Source organism: Dromiciops gliroides, chromosome 3 (assembly GCF_019393635.1).
Source record: "Dromiciops gliroides isolate mDroGli1 chromosome 3, mDroGli1.pri, whole genome shotgun sequence".
Lineage (NCBI taxonomy): Eukaryota > Metazoa > Chordata > Mammalia > Microbiotheria > Microbiotheriidae > Dromiciops > Dromiciops gliroides.
In genome coordinates this window covers 263,331,863-263,349,396 of record NC_057863.1, presented here as the reverse complement: position 1 = coordinate 263,349,396, position 17,534 = coordinate 263,331,863, and the positions used below count along the sequence as shown (strand labels likewise).

The following is a 17,534-nucleotide window of genomic DNA, read 5'->3' as shown; positions in this document are numbered from 1 at the left end:
GGAAAGTGAAGGAAGGTAGCCCAGAACTACCAGATCTCAAACTATACTACAAAGTGTGCCTCATCAGAATAATCTGGTATTGCATAAGAAATAGAGCAATTGATCAAGTGAACAGATTAGGTACACAATATATAGAAGTATATAATTTTGATTACATTAAATTTTAAAGTTTTTGGAGAAAAAAACTATGTAGCCAAGGAAAGCAGGTGAAATGTTTACAGAAAGTTTATCTGATAAAGGTCTCATTTATCAAATATATAGGGAATTGAGCCAAATTTATAAAAAAAAATAAGAGCCATTCCCCAAATGGTAAGTTATCAAAAGATATGAATAATCAGTTTCAGAAGAAGAAATCAATTATCAGTTGTCATATGAAGAAATGTTCTAAATCACCAAATATTGAAGAAATCAAATGAAAACAACTCCAGGTAAAACCTCACATCTATCACAACAGAAAAGGAAAATGAAAATGCTGGAGGGGAAGGTGGAAAAATCAGTACATTAATGCACTGTTGATGGGGTGTGAATTGGTCCAACCATTCTGGAGAACAATTTGGAACTATGCCCAAAGGACTATAAAACTATGTGTACCCTAGTGAACAAAGCACCAGCCCTGGACTCAGAAGGACCTGAGTTCAAATCCGGCTTCAGATACTTGACACTTACTAGCTGTGTGACCCTGGGCAAGTCACTGAACCCTCATTGCCCTGCAAACAAACAAACAAGCCTATGTATACCCTTTGACCTAGCAATATTGCAACTGGGTCTATACTCCAAAATGTTCAAAGGAAAAGGAGACTGGTATATATAAAAATATTTCAGTTCTTTTTGTAGTGGCAAGGAATAGAAGTTCATCAACTGAAGAATGACTGAACAAGTTGTGGTATATGATTGTGATAAAATGCTATTGTGCTATAAGAAATGATAAAGGGATAACCAGAAAATAACTGGAAAGATTTATATGAGTTTATACAAAGTAAAATGAACAGAACTAGGAGAATATTATACACAGTGACAGCAATATTGTATCAATAATCAACTGCAAAAGACTTAGCTACTCTGATCACTTTAATGATCCAGGATAATTCCAAAGAGCTCATGATAGAAAATGCTATCTAACTCCACAGAGAGAACTGATGGACTCTGAGTACAGATTGAAGCATATTTTTTCTTTCACTTTATTTTTTTGCTTCTTTTATTTTTGCAACATTGCTAAAGTGAAAATATGTTTTGCATAACTTCTTATGTATAATGGGTATCATATTTCTTGCTTTCTCAATGGGTGGTAGAGGGGGTGAAAGAACGGAATTTGGAACTTAAAATTAATTTTTTAAAAGAATAACAAATAGCTGAGGAATATTCAGTACTCATGATTGGGCTGTTCTAACATAATAAAGATAACAATAGTACTAAATTTAATTGATAATTTTAATGCTGTAAGAATCAAATTATCAAAGACATGCTTTATAGAACTCAATAAAATAACAATATTGATTTGGAAAAATTAAGTGTCTTGAATATCAAGTTAGGCATAAAAGGGGAATAACACTTCCATACCTCAAATTATATTATAAAAAAATCATCTGGCATTTGTTGACATACACACATACACAGAGAGAGAGAGAGAAAGAGAGAGATCAATAGAACAGGTGAAACAAGGACAAATTGGAAGCAATGGAACTCAATAACCCATTGTTTAATAATCTGGAAAACAAATTACTTAAGAACTCCTTATTTGATTACAAAAAAAAAACCTGTTGGGTAAGCTTGAAAATAGTTTGGCAGAAATTAGGCTTAGATGACTATCTTATGCTATATTCCACAAGACATGCTAAACTGATTTGCAATCATAATATTAAAGATCTTAATATTAAAAATAGAACAAAAGCATCTCACAGGTATGGATAGGACGAGAAGAAGCTAAGAGCAAGAAAGAGGATCTTGCATTGCCTGGGCACTCAGTTCTCTCTGAGAATCTCCCTCCTCTGTGCTCAAGATCTTCCAGAGATCTGATTAATGTCTTCTACCACATCAGCCTTCTTACTGTGAAATAAGTATCTGTGTAGCACCATGCCTTTTGGAAGTCTGGGCCAGCATCCCAAATGGAGGGGAAGGAAAAAAGGGCTTAGATAACATACAAAAGGAACTAGGCTACCTTCCATAGAGACTTTGTGGTCTAGAGTGTGGTATGGGGGCAGCTAGGTGACTCAGTGGATAAAGCACTGGCCTTGGATTCAGGAGGACCTGAGTTCAAATCCAGCCTCAGACACTTGACACTTACTAGCTGTGTGACCCTGGGCAAGTCACTTAACCCTCATTGCCCCACAAAAAAAATTAGTGTGGTATAATCCAACAGGGAGCTTTCTGTCCCTCTTAAATTTTAGGAAACTCAGTCATAGAACCACAATGTGAGAAGAACAGAGACAGATCTTCACATAGGCTACCAAGTAGGAAGGGTTCCCAGATCTAAGAGGCAGAAAATCCTTGCTCTTCCCCTTAGAATGGACCTCAAAGGCATACCTCTCCCCTGGAGCCTCATGCCCAAGATATAGGAGAGAGCCCCACATCTTCTTCCATAGGTACCCACCATTGGCACAGACCAGGAGCTCACCGGCATAGTTGGATAGAGGCAATTACAAAAAATCAAATTGATAATTTTCATTAAATGAATCTGTAAAGCTTTTGCACAAACAAAATTAAATTGCCTAGGGTAAGAAGGAAATCAGTGAATGGGGGAAATCTTTGGATCAAATTTCTCTAATGAAAGTTTAGTATCTGAGATGTTTAAAACATTTACATATATTGGAATTTTTATTGACAAATATTAATGATCAAAAGTCATTTCCCAATAGACAAGCAGTCTATGGAAAAGAACAGAAAGTTATTATGCTAAGTGAAAAGAGCAGAACCAAGAGAACATTGTACACAGTATCAACAACATTGTGTGATGATCAACTGTGATAGACTTAGGTCTTCTCAGCAATACAATTATCCAAGACAATTCCAAAAGACTCTTGAAAGAAAATGCTTTCCACATACAGAAAAAAAGAACTATGGAGTCTAAATGCAGATTGAAGCATACTATTTTCACATTTGTTGTTGCTTTTTTGTTGTTGTTGTTTCTTTGTTTTTTTCCTTTTGTTCTGACTCTTCTCTTATAACATGACTAATGTGGAAATATGTTTAACATGATTGTAATGTATAACCTCTATCAGATTGTTAGCTGGTTTCGGGAGGGGAGAAGGAAGGGAAGGTGGGAGAAAAATTTGGAACTCAAAATCTTACAAAAGTGAATGCCGAAAACTATCTTTACGTGTAATTTGAAAAAAAATTAATGTCTGGTAAAATTTTAAAAACAACAACAAACACAGTTATTGACAGAAGGATGGCAAATTATTAACAATCATATTAAAGGGTGTTCCAAATGACTAATGATAAGAAAATGCACATTGAAATAATCCTGAGGTTTATCCTTATACCCTAAAAATGGACAAAGATGATAAAAGATGGCAATAGTCAATGTTGATTGGGTTATGGGAAGATAGATCTATTAATGCATTGTTAGTAGAGTTGTGAATCAGTATAACCATTTTGTAAAGTCATTTGGGATTATACAAATAAAGTGGCTAAAATGCCCATACTTTTTGACCCATGGGTTCTATTCCTGGGTTTACACTCAAACACACCATTGATAAGAAGAAAATCACCATAATACAACAAAATATTTATAGTAGCACTTTTGGGGTTTTTTTTCAGCAGCTACATTTTTATTAAAGTAACAAAAGTGTCCAAGAGTGAGTCCTGCTCAAAAGTTCAGCTCTGAGATCTTGTTTTTCAAAAGTAAATATTAAGGAAGAAAAGAGAGAAAAGATTAAGAGACCATGAGGCTGGGGGCAGCTAGGTGGCACAGTGGATAGAGCACCGGCCCTGGAGTCAAGAGTACCTGAGTTCAAATCTGGCCTCAGACACTTGACACTTACTAGCTGCGTGACCCTGGGCAAGTCACTTAACCCCAATTGCCTCAAAAAGAGAGAGAGAGAGAGAGAGAGAGAGAGAGAGAGAGAGAGAGAGAGAGAGAGAGACCATGAGGCTGCATCTAAAATAGCAGGGTCCTGTGTACAGTCAGAGGCAAAAACATATTCCATAATGATTCACAGCTGTTTTGTTTGTTTGGGGTTTTTTTGTTTGTTTGTTTGGGGTTTGTTTTTTTTTTAATCCATCCCACAGGTCAAGGAATCAACACCCTCTCAATAGAGCAAGAATTAACTTTAAAATGAATTTAAAACTCAAACCAGGGTCTAGGAGCTGGCATAAAATTTGTTACAGTTATAAAGGGGACAGGACTAGAATGAAAGAATAGGGAGAGTACTTGGTTATTAGCACCTTATGAGTCAGAGAATAGAGCAGCTTGAGGAATCCAGAGAGGGAAGATGGGGAGAGACTTCCACAGGAGGGTGGAGAGGGGAGAGGAATTCTTTACTTAGCACTAGCAATGGAAGCTTAACTAAGCTGACCATATGTTCCAGCTATGTCCTTACCAGTTTGTTCTGATGAGGGATACCTGAAGTCTTCTCAACCCCTGCCCTTTACTCCCACAAAGTAACAGGGTGGAGTGGAAAAGAGGGGGAAGGGATATTCCTTTCCAGTACAGCAGTTTTCTGTTTCTCCCCAACCAAGAACAGTAAATATTGCACAACTCTATTAACAGATTGCAGTCACATTTAGAAAAAGACACCCCTCTTCCACCACCAGGCACTCAATGCCAAGGAGAAATAAATGCCCAAGGGTTTGTTTTTAGAGGCAACCTAAAAACAATACCAAGGTCTGTAGAAATTGGGACTCAGGCAAGAGGTGCATTCAAAACAAACTAACCCAAATGGAGCCCAGAGGGCCTCAAGGATTGAGATTCTTCACGAATGCCACCAAGAAGGTCAGAGAAGCGTTCCTCCACCAGGACGCTCTGAGATACAGGAGGCCATATTGCACAAGGATTGAGAACTTTTGTCCTAAAAGGATGGGGGTGGATCTGTGACAGCCCAAGAACAAGGAGGGGGAGAGAAAGAGAGAATTGTACTTTGAAAAGAAGACTGTCGGGGCAGCTACGTGGCGCAGTGCATAGAGCACTGGCCCTGGATTAAGGAGGACCTGAGTTCAAATCCAGCCTCAGACCCTTGACACTTACTAGCTGTGTGACCCTGGGCAAGTCACTTAACCCCAATTGCCTCACCAAAAAACCATAACATAGTGAAAAGAAGATTGTCGTGGAGAGATTTGAAGTTTCCTGTAGCTTTTGATGTCACCTCTCAAAGGGACTTCTGTGTGGTTCCCTAAACAGGGCAACAGACAGGGCTGCCAGTTCAAAGATCATTCCCCATTGATAAGTCTTCAGGCCCAGCTCTCCATTACAAACCACCCCCAGACAATTCTGTATACATACACACACATACCTGTAAAAAGAGCAATATAAAGCAACATGAAGGGGGCATCTAGGTGGCCCAGTGGATAAAGCACCAGTCCTGGATTCAGGAGGACCTGAGTTCAAATCCAGCCTCAGGCACTTGACATTTACTAGCTGTGTGACTCTGCGCAAGTCACTTAATCCTCATTGCCCCGCAAGAAAGAAAGAAAGAAAGAAAGAAAGAAAGAAAGAAAGAAAGAAAGAAAGAAAGAAAGAAAGAAAGAAAGAAAGATGAAGATTTTGTGCAGGTTTCCCTACCCTTCTATTCCTGACTCTCCATCATCCAAAATATAAGTGAAAATAAAATCCTCAAAGCTTTACAAGTCACAGCTGGGATGTCAAAATCTTCAGTATCCTGAGGGTATGATGAGGACAATTTCTTAGTTTTAAGAAAAGTTGACTGAGGCAGGAGGAATAAGGAAACTTGTCCTTTTATTCTCTACCCATGATCTAATCAGAGGGGAAAATAAAGAGAAGAAAAGAATAAAAGAAAGAAAAGGTAGGCAACATAGTATTTCAAAAGTTTAGTATTGAATGCCCCTTAGCAAAAGAAGATCAGATGCTGAAACCCTGGCTGTAGGTATGGAAGCTATAAATTGAAACTCTCTTATGCCCTTCTCCAACCCAGGGTACATCATGATCTTTCTCATTCACAATTGCTTACCATACATGTTTTCATTATCCTGGAGTGCTGACCAGGCTCCTACTCTATACCCACAACCCCACCATTACATCCTACCAGGCCCATACCCCTAAAGTGCTACCCCTTCCATTGGCACATACTGGTTTCAAGACACTGAGGCTAACAACATTTCTCTTCAAAGGTACCATAGGAGGCCACTTCCAAGTGGCTCCTACTAAGGATATTTTTTTCCTTTAAAAAAAATTGCTCTCTCTCTCTCTCTTACACACACACACAATATATATATATATATGTATATATATATATATACACACACATACACACATGTATGTACATGTATGTACATGTCTGCACATGTGTATATACACCTGTGTGGGTATACATGTATGTGTGTAATATATGGACATTTATAATTGTATATAATATACAAATAACTTTATTTGTACATGTGTGTATGCATACATATATACATATATATATATAAATATATATAATTGAAATATGCAATAGTCTGTTGTCACAGTTGAATGAATAAATACCCTGGAGCAGTAGCAGGGGGTCTTAACTAGAGTCCACCATCATATAATTCTTTGAGGGGCTGCTCTGATCCAGCATAATTTAGTTCTTGAAAAAGGGTCCTTAAGAAATAGGGTGGGTAAGGGGCAGCTACATGGTGCAGTGGATAGAGCACCGGCCCTGGAGTCAGGAGTACCTGAGTTCAAATCCGGCCTCAGACACTTAACACTTGCTAGCTGTGTGACCCTGGGCAAGTCACTTAACCCCAATTGCCTCACTAAAAAAATTTAATTAATTAATTAATTAATTAATTTAAAATTTAAAAAAAGAAATAGGGTGGATTCTGCCTCACAGAGGACACAAATTGATCCATTGTCTGGGTCCAGTAGGATACTTCATAGGGGTCTACCCAAAGGGTCAACTCAATGGAAGTAAGATGGTGGAGCTAGGGCAGGTGAAGTCCCATCTTCCTGGCTCCCTTGCTGATGATGGGGTCCATCTTATGGTTGATTTGGAGGCAGTGGCTTTTCTGGGAACCAGTGGTGTTCCTAGTGCTCTGTGAGTGCCTCTGGAAGGGCCATGTAGAAAACTTGCAACCTCCTTTAGCTTACACAGCCCTGAATGCTCAACAGACTGAGAATAAAAACCCACCATAGCTGCAGTCTCCCAGAGCACATCAATTCCCTTCCCAGTCCACTGTGTCTGGCTCATTGAGAGTGGAGGCCAGGTGATGATGCTGTTACCAGCAGCAGCGGGAAGTGGAGAGTTTGCCAGATTGGACCAGTGACTACTCTGGAGGATCCAGATGAGTTTTTTTCCAGATGGTCTGTCACTGCTTCAGCTCTTCCAGAAGCACTTTTTGTGATAGTAAAGAATTGGAAACAAAGCAGATACCTTTAGATTATGGAATGGCTAAATAAATTGTGTTAAGAAAGGATGATTGTGTTGAATTCAGAGAAGTGCAGAAAGATCTACACAAACTGATGCATTGGTAAGTAAGCAAAGCCAAACACACACATTATATATAGCAAAACGAATTTTTAAAATCAAGTGAACGATGCAAACTCATAAAAAAGAGCATGCCTCAAAAGAATAAATATAAGCATGCATTTCCACTCTACACTTTCGCAGAGGTGGGAGATCTACAAGTACTGTACATTGCACATATTTTCAAACTTTTTCAATATATTTATCAGTTATACTATTTTTTCTTCTTTTTTGTGTTAAAATAATACTATTTGTTACATGGGATAGTTTTCTGGGAGGGAAAGAGGAAAAGGTAGTGGGAAAACCACTGATGTAAAAATGGTCAAAACTATAAAAGAAGTGATGGAATGATGTATGTATATAATTATAGCTTAATTGTCATTCTTTGAAGAATATCTGAGGTGACAGAATTTGTCTCAATATGGAAAGACTTTTCAGTATGAAGGTTTGAGGAAAATAGAAGAAACCAGAAGGAAAGGATTAAGAGAACTTATTTCCTGAGAGAACTGAATTTGTACTTTCTTGAGAAGAAACATGAAGAGAATTGTTGAGAAGAGACTTTACTTTGGTATCTTGAGAGAACTGAATATTGGGCCTTGGCTTCCAGAATTGAGGTCAGCTATTGTAATAATGGCTAAAAATAACTTTGGATATGATCTTTCTCTCAATTGGTACATTACAAATAATTGTTTAGATTTTGGTTTATTATTTAGATTATTTATTGTGCAGTTAGTAAACGTATAGCTGTTGACTCTGGTATATGGTATATATTAAGAGAGGAGAACAATTTTGGAAAAAGAGGATTCTCTAGTTAATAGTCATCATCATATTCAATAAACTGGAGTGGGAGTCCAGACCTAATTGATTAATGATAGAAATGTTACAATTTCAACAATTTAAAAGGGAATAGCAAAACAAACAAAAAAAAGAAAATGAAAAGGGAATAGCAAAATATACCACTTGCTTGACTTGGGACCTAGGATGAAAATGAATAAGGAAAATGATCTATGAGGTTTAGTGAATCTTAAGGCCTATTATATATAAGTGTATATACATTCTTGACAGCTAGGTGGTACAGTGAATAGAATCCTAGACCTGAAGTCAGGAAGACTCATCTTTCCAAGTTCAACTTTAACCTCAGACACTTACCAGCTATGTGACAAAGCAGAAGGAAGGTAACTTGCCGGGAAAGCTCAAGTGGCTTGGGGAACCAGGAAAAGCCTCTTCCAGAAAATGGTGTTTGAACTGAGTCTTGAAAGAAGTCAGTGATATCAAGAAGAAAAGATAGGGGGCAGCTAGGTGGTGAAGTGGATGGGGCACCGGCCCTGGATTCAGGAGGACCTGAGTTCAAATCTGACCTCAGACACTTGACACTTACTAGCTGCGTGACCCTGGGCAAGTCACTTAACCCTCATTGCCCCGCCAAAAAAAAAAAAGAAGAAGAAGAAGAAGAAGAAAAGGTAAAAAAAGGAGAGCCTTACAGATATAAGGGACAGTCAATGCAAAAACATGGACATAGAAAATGGAGTGTTGTGTGCAAATAATAGCAGATAAACTGGCATTGCTGGACCACTGTCCTTACAGTCCCAAATATTTGTGTATTGAAATATCCAAATAATTGAATGGATATTCTATTTTAATTTACTTCTTTAGCCTTGTAAAAATGGTGGACATGGATAGAGCACCAGCCCTGGATTCAGGAGTACATGCGTTCAAATCTGACCCCAGACATTTAACACTTACTAGCTGTGTGACCCTGGGCAAGTCACTTAACCCCAGTTGCCTCACTAAAAAAAACAAACAAAAATGATGGACAGTAAAATATCTGAGAATTAGTATTTGAACTGTTGCTTTGTATCATCAATCCATTTAGTTGCCTCTCTGATTAAAAAAACTGTTAAATTCTAGTGAATTTATGGATTATTGTGTTATACAGATTGTATCATATATTAAGATGTGAAATAATGAATAAGTAAAGAAGATTTGGCAGGGGTTCAGTCTCTTCTCATGTCTTCTTCTAGGTTTATGATTTGAGGATGCTTGATTTAAGTAAAACCACTTCTATACTTTAGTAAACCTAAAAGCCTAAACAGCATGAAATTGACAGCATACCCAAAGCAAATAAAGACATATGTAAACAGATGAAGAGTCCTTCAGTGGCTCTCATAAAACCTCTCAAGCTAGAGAAGGATGACATTTTTTCCTTAAAAGGTATTTGTTGTTGTTCAGTCGTTTTTCATTCCTGTCTGACTCTCCATGACTTTATTTGGGGTTTCCTTGGCAAAGATACTGGAGTAATTTGCCATTTCCTTCTCCAGCTCATTTTACAGATGAGGAAACTGAGACAAATAGGATTAAGTGACTTGCCCAGGTTCATAGAGCTAGTAAGTGTCTGAGGCTGGATTTGAATACGAGGGGCGGGGTGGGGGCGGGGAGTGAGTCTTCCTAAGTCCAGGTCTGAGGCTCTGGATTCACTGCTACCTAGTTGCCCTAAAAGGTATTAGAATGTACAATTAAAAATATAAACAGTGTTTGCTTTGTGAACTTGTGAGTATTTCTAGTCATTTTCTTATTGCCTAGTATTCCCTAGTTTGGCAGTTCTTTTCAGTTTCTTTTCATAAGATCTGTTCATTTTTCCCGTAGACTCTGCAGGAAAGAAAACAAAAGTTCATAGGTCAAAAACCTTACTTATTAGAATTTGCTCAATAGGAAAAACATGTGAGTAAAGATGAATCATTTCACTTTCAAATATGTTAAGATTGTAGTAAGCAGAACACCAAATTATCACGTATCTAGTTTTAATTTAAAGTAATTATATTCTTATTCACTATAGCTTCCTCCCTAAGTATAGTTATATTAATTGTAGTAGATGTTAGGATTGTTGCCATTTCCCTTTTCTCCTTATGCTTAAGTGAAAAAACAAAGATTGAGTCTAGAGAAGAACTTAAATATTATTTTTGTGATTGACTGATTTCCCAAAATTTATTTTTCTAGAGAACAACTAGTTAAAATAAGTATATTCCTGGAATAATTGTCTTCTTCAGCTTATGGGGACATTCCCTTAAGAGTCATAGCAAGATAATTCATTTCAATGAGAATCATTCCTATGCCCTCTGTCAAACTAAATTCCCTCTATGACCTTGAATGATGGTAGAGTTGAGTGGTTATGTGTATCCTTTATCCTTATAAGAACATAAACATTTTGAGGGTTGGTAGAGACTGAACCCTCATGGTTACTGTAAGAACACAAACCTTAGTTTCTCTGTTAACTCCTTTTATGTACTATTAATCTTGGGTTATCTGTTAACCCCTTTTAGCTACTAGTGATAGGTTATCTGTTAACCCCTTTAGCCTCCTCCACCAGGTATAATATTGAAAATTGATTTTAATTCTATTTTTAAGAATTAATCATGGGGGGTGGCAGCTAGGTGGCACAGTGGATAAAGCACCAGCCCTGGATTCAGGAGGACCTGAGTTCAAATCAGACCTCAGACACTTGACTAGCTGTGTGACCCTGAGCAAGTCACTTAATCCTCATTGCCCCGTTTAAAAAAAAAAGAACTAATCAAGCTGACATGTGAATTTAATACTCTGACAAACAGTCTAAGTCCAAACTCCTTACCTTTGTAACTCTACTCTTCAGCTACATTCCTGAGAGATATGCCTAAAGGTCAAGCTATTGTCTTATAATTAATTTCACTAGGCACTCAGTTCTTTTGTGAATTGAATCTCTACCCTTGTTTCTCTACTTCTAGAACCTCACCCACCACCCACTTAACTCAAATTCAAGTTGATTCAGGGGCAGCTAGGTGTCGCAGTGGATAAAGCACTGGCCCTGGATTCAGGAGTACCTGAGTTCAAATCCGGCCTCAGACACTTGACACTTACTAGCTGTGTGACCCTTGGCAAGTCACTTAATCCCCATTGCCCCGCAAAAAAAAAAAAAAAATCAAGTTGATTCAAAATCAAAGTTCTCATAGACAATACCTATGTCTTCAGATTTATCCTATCATCTGAGGACCATTCCCATCTCCCAGTAAGGAAGAAATGAGGAGGAGCTAAGGTGACTCTTAATCCATAACCTCATTAAAATATCTATCAAGTATCCATAGGCTCCATGCTATGGGGTTGTTGGCTGTAGAAAAAAGACTGTGAAGTGGCCATAGTGATGACCCAGAAGAAATACCCTGAAGTTTTTTAGAGCTTTAATATAATGACAACATTGTCATATTAAAGTTAACTGGTGATATAAAGTCAATAATGCTAGTTTACAGAAATGAATGCAAGTAGGGTCTCCCTTTGCAACAAAGAATAAACCAATAGTGAGGGGGGAAAGTACTTTAACTTGACTAACTCCTGTGAAGAGGATGTTTTATTCTTATAATATATATCAGTGGGATCTATAATAGAAATATAAGTATTGGGAGCTCCCAGTGAGGAAAGTACCTCTCCCAATGTATTTTACAGTCTTAAAAAGTTGGGCATTAAGAGATTACAACTTTTCCAGGATTACATAAACATTATGTGTCAGAACTTGGGTTTAATTCCTGACTGAGGATGGATCACACAATAAACATGCTTCCCACAAACAGGAAGGCAAATAAGTCCTGTTCCACTGCTGAACTTTCTCTTACTGTCCCTCAATGTGCCTCTGTCTGAAAACATGTGTTTATCCAATCAGTCTTCCTTGTAAGCATGTATTCTGTAAAGGAGTTTCATGGTTTGGAAAGGCATGTGTGTTCTGTCAACAGGAGATTCCTGAAGACTTTCTTAACAAGCCAACCTTGTTATCCCCAGAGGAACTAAAAGCAGCAAGCAGAAGCAATGGAGAATATGCCTGGTGTCATGAAGGAAGTAATGGATCGTGGCAGTATGATGAATGCACCAGCAGGGAGATGGAAGATGCTTTCTCCAAAGGTAAAAAGAGCACTGAAATTTTAATTTCTGGACTTCTTTATGTTGATAATCTTGAAAACATGGTTCAGTACAGGAGAAAGAAACATGGATGGTGTAGGAAAAGTAAATGGGATATAATATGTCCACCAAAGAAGGGAGTGGGTGGACTTAGGCTGCACTGTGACTCCAATGTGGTTAACTTAGCAAGGGAGAGCTCCACAGATGGAAAGCTGCCTCTAGCATGTACTTCTGTTAGACTTGCTTGTTTGTTTTTTAGTGAGGCAATTGGGGTTAAGTGACTTGCCCAGCGTCACACAGCTAGTGAGCGTTAAGTGTCTGAGGGCGGATTTGAACTCAGGTACTCCTGACTCCAAGGCCAGTGCTCTATCCACTGCGCCATCTATCTGCCCCCTCTGTCAGACTTTTAACTTTACTAGATGGCCAGTTAACATCCCCACGTTCAGCTGATGCGTGCATCACTTCTCTATAGGACTCTTTTGCTCATTTGCTAATCAGTGGAGACAGCACAGCTGAAAGGAGTCACAGGGGAGAGGGAGAGGAAGACCATGAATTACTTTCTTCAGGCAGGGTACCAGCACCAGATGCCTCCACTGAGGAAACATAATCAGCTGCTAGTAGTGATAGTGAGGAAGTATCTGCTTACATTGCACAATACTTATCTTTAACTCCGCAGAGATATTTGGTTCCAAATGTAAATCAGACAGCAGCTGATAGACCTGCAGCAGGAGGTGGAGCAGTGAGTACCAGTGTCAGGTCTTGAAGACCTGCGGGACAGTCCACCATAACTGAAGTTTAAAGATGTCATCAGCCACATGTTCAAGAATACAAGTACATCTGTAATTGTATCTATACATTTCTGCCCATGAGACATTATAATCATCTCCTAACAGTGTATTTTAGATTTAGGGGTAAGAAAGGGGAATAGAAAGAATTGGACTGTAACTAAAATAATGTCTAACCTGTCTCTGGAAAATTTATTTAAAAGTCAGGAACTTGGGTATTGATAGTTGAAAGCTACTTAGCAATACCTAGTTTTTCTTCTAAATTTATTTTGTAGCTTTTTCTCTTTTTCTTCTCTCTCTCTCTCTCTCTCTCTCTCTCTCTCTCTCTCTCTCTCTCTCTCTCTTTTGTGGGGCAATGGGGGTTAAGTGACTTGCCCAGGGTCACACAGCTAGTAAGTGTCAAGTGTCTGAGGCCAGATTTGAACTCAGGTACTCCTGAATCCAGGGCCGGTGCTTTTTCATTTTCCCATAAAAAGAGTTTGGGTTACTGTACCAAAGCCACCTAGCCGCCCCTCTCTCTCTCTTTTTTAATCTTCAATCCTTTTGGCCACTGTGTATTCTCTGTACATTAACTGTCTTTATTATCTAACTATTGCATTGTGTCATTCTCTGCATGGATCGACATATGGAAATTTGGGAGCAATATGAGATGCCAGTTATTGATAAGAACAGGATGTTTAATTTAATGTGAGGTGCAGCTAGGTGGATAGAGCACCGGCCCTGGAGTCAGAAGTACCTGAGTTCAAATCCAGCCTCAGACACTTAACGCTTACTAGCTGTGTGTCCCTGGACAAGTCACTTAACCCCAATTGCCTCACTAAAAAAAAAAGAGAGAGAGAGAGCTAATTTAATGTGAAAATAAATATGTTTTGAAGTTATAAAGGACATTTTAAATAGACAAATGCAACCATTTCATCTTCAAGTTCTAAAATAAACATGTAAACAGCTAAGAACTTGTTGCAAAATATTGACTGTAATACACTTCATAGTATTTCCATAAGCTTTGCCATTTAGTCTTTGTAGTATGGGGTTTCTCCTAATCTGTCTCACCTTTTTCTTTTCTTTCTCTCTCTCTTTTTTTTTTTTTACAAAATGTATAATTTAATAAATAAATAAAATAAAATGTCTATCAATCATGATTGTCATCATGTAATGTTGGGGGAATCAGAGAAATACTTAGAGCATTTGAAATTTTGCTCTGCCATTTTATAAAACTAAGTTGCTTTTCTTTCTCATGGTCATTGGCCTAACTGAAGTAACCAATCAGCCCACTTTGTTAACAGAGTTGCATATGCTCTGTTAATAAATTAATAAAGCTCAGAAATATGTACCTCAGTCTACCTTTATTAATGTCCATTGTATCATGGGTAAGATTTTATACCTCTTGTTCCAAGCTGTTAATTCTTTTGTTTTTAATCTTTCTTTTTTCTCTCATTTTGGTTTTTTTTTCAGTGAGGCAATTGGGGTTAAGCAACTCGCCCAGGGTCGCACAGCTAGTAAGTGTTAAGTGTCTGAGGCTGGATTTGAACTCAGGTACTCCTGACTCCAGGACTGGTGCTCTATCCACTGCACCACCTAGCTTCCCCTCTCATTTGGTTTTTTAAATCATCTGTAGCTCTTTTACAATCCTTGCTTTAACTCTTCTGGGAATTCTAGTTGGATTTGTATTCAAGGTGCATCTTTCTTTACAGCTTTGCTTATAGATGTTTTGGGCACATTCTCTTCTTCTTGATTTGTCTCTTATACTTCCTTCTCACAATAATAACTCTTGATGGTGGGATTCCAGCCTAATTCTTGAATTTTTTTTTAACTTTATATTAGTGTCAAGGCTCTATGTACTTATAGGGGGAATGTCTGGCCTGAGTTTCTGTTCTCTTACATACTTTCACAGTTGAGGTGAGGGCCCTGCAAGCTTTCAGCAATACCAAAATGATGCAATCTGGGGCAAAATATGCCCACTGCCCTCCTGATCTCTGCTAGTTCTTGTCCCCACTACCTATAGGTATCTATGTCTATTTTCTTAAGCCTCCTTGGGCTGGAAAAAAATGACTCACTGAATTTTTCTTGGATTTCCGAATCAGAACTTGGTTTTCTTTATCTTTCTGAAGGAGGTGCACAAGCTTTCTGTTACTTCTTATTACTTTACCACCTTGACTCCACCCCAAGTCATGTTACTGTAAAGGATATAGAAGAAGGCAGTGAAGAGAAGTGTTTTTGTAGACTAATAGATAGGAACAGATATTGAGAGATATAGACATAATTATAAATATAGATTCCCATATAGATCTCCTACAATTAAAAATATATATTTTAAGTAGATTGAAATTTAGCTGCCACAGTTTAAAATACACTCTACTGAAGTTCTCTGACTAAACCTCCTCATGTTCAAAATGCCCCCCATCAGATCCATCTGGAAGGTACCAAGAACGTAAATTCCCATTGACTAGGAAAACAAGTCCTATGTCTTTATCCTTTGGTGCAAAGCCCACCATAATCTTCCTCTACTTTATCTACATAAATTTACTTTAGTCAATTCAGTCAATACCCTGATGGTAAAACAGTATTGGTGTTGTCTTTTGATAGGCCCATAAAATGGATTTAAGTGAAACAGAGTTGCACAAAGTCATCAGCCTCACTCTCTTTCTCTACCAGAGTTGTAGAAGTCCAGCAGCAGGACAAAAGTCAAGGCAACTGGGTGATGACCAGGGATGCAGTGAATGACGTTGGTGTCCTCAAAGTCTGACCAAGCTCTCAGTGCTCCATGGGGCCTGCTCCCTCCAATTTCATGGCCATTGAACAAATTGTTCTCATTCACCCATTCCACCAGGGTTAAGTCATCACACACTTGGGATAGACACCTCCCTAACTCACCCACAGGTTTGAGACCTGTCAGTTACCCTCGGCCTGGTTTAACTCTTCTGCTGAGATGGTTTACTGAGGTGTGTCTGCTGTGAATACTACAGCTTCTTGGAGCCACAGGTGAGAACTGAGTGGCAGGTGGACACCAAAGGTGCATGAGCAGCCGAGAAAAAGTCTCGGCAAGCCCTCACACCAGAGGTGCTAGTCCTCTTCAAACACGCCACATGCCCCACCTTTTCAAATACTTAAACATTATCATTAATAGATACTATTTATACTAAGATTTGCAAAATGCTTTACAAATGTTTTCATTTTATCCTCCTTATAGTAACTCTGGGAGGTAAATCCTATTATTATTCTAATTTTACAGAAAAGGTAACTGAGGTAGTATGAGGATTAAGCTTTCGTGCTTGAGCAAGACTGACCCAATATTATCTATTGAGACATCCTTTTTCATTTTTTTACCTCTAGTGAATATCTAGAAAAGAAAGAGATTATCACAAAGGTCCAGCTTGACTTAATGATGAACAGCGTATTCCAGCCTAATCTTATTTCCTTTTTTGATAAGATTATAATACATATTTTAATATGCTTAGATTTAACAAAGGCTTTGGTACAGTAACCCAAACTCTTTTTATGGGAAAATGATAAGCTGAATAGTTCATAGTATAAATAAATGAATTTAGAAGTGTTTGAATGTCTGAACTCATTAAAGGTGATTTGTCAATCCGGAAGAAGATCTCTGGTGCAGTGCACCAGGTATCTGTGCTCTGAGTGCTCTCAGGCAATACTTGTGCAAGGGATACAAGGTATAGAGTAAGGCATTGTGCAATGCCCATTCCCAAACATGGTCTTTCTAAACTCAAATCTTCCTGCCTTGTTCCTCAAACCTTTTCTTTGTTCCTCCTTCTGCCTGATGGTTGGGCTTGCTGATGAACCCACACATTCTCCCCACTAACTGAAATCTTGTTGCAGCTAGCTGGTACAGTGGATAGAACTCTGGACCCGGAGTCAGGAAGGCCACTGAGGGTGCTGGGAGTCACATGAACCCCAAATCTGTAAGCATAATAAATGTTTTGCTTTCTCCAAGCAGCAACAATGTTAGTTTTTTTGCAACCCTGACTCTTTTGCCACCTGTAAAGTGCCTTGCCCAGAGTCACATAGCTCAGGTCTCAGGTCTTCCTGCTTCTAGGTAAAGAACTCTATTCATTGCACCACCTACCAATCTACCATACAAAGCCCGGAATCTTCCCTTCTCTATTCTATACATCCCAGTTTCCTCTTTGCAATACTTATATAGAATGTACTCAAGTTCCCTCTTAAATTTTAGTGCCAAGAACTGAACATAATATGCCAGGCACAGTCTGAGAAG

The 17,534-nt window shown here is 38.4% G+C and overlaps 2 pseudogenes; one reads left to right on the top strand and one right to left on the bottom strand.

Annotated features, from left to right (window-relative positions):
- Positions 1–6,662: 6,662 nt before the first annotated feature.
- On the bottom strand, positions 6,663–7,328 carry LOC122745574 (annotated as a pseudogene).
- A 4,833-nt stretch (positions 7,329–12,161) lies between these two features.
- On the top strand, positions 12,162–13,317 carry LOC122751333 (annotated as a pseudogene).
- Positions 13,318–17,534: the final 4,217 nt, after the last annotated feature.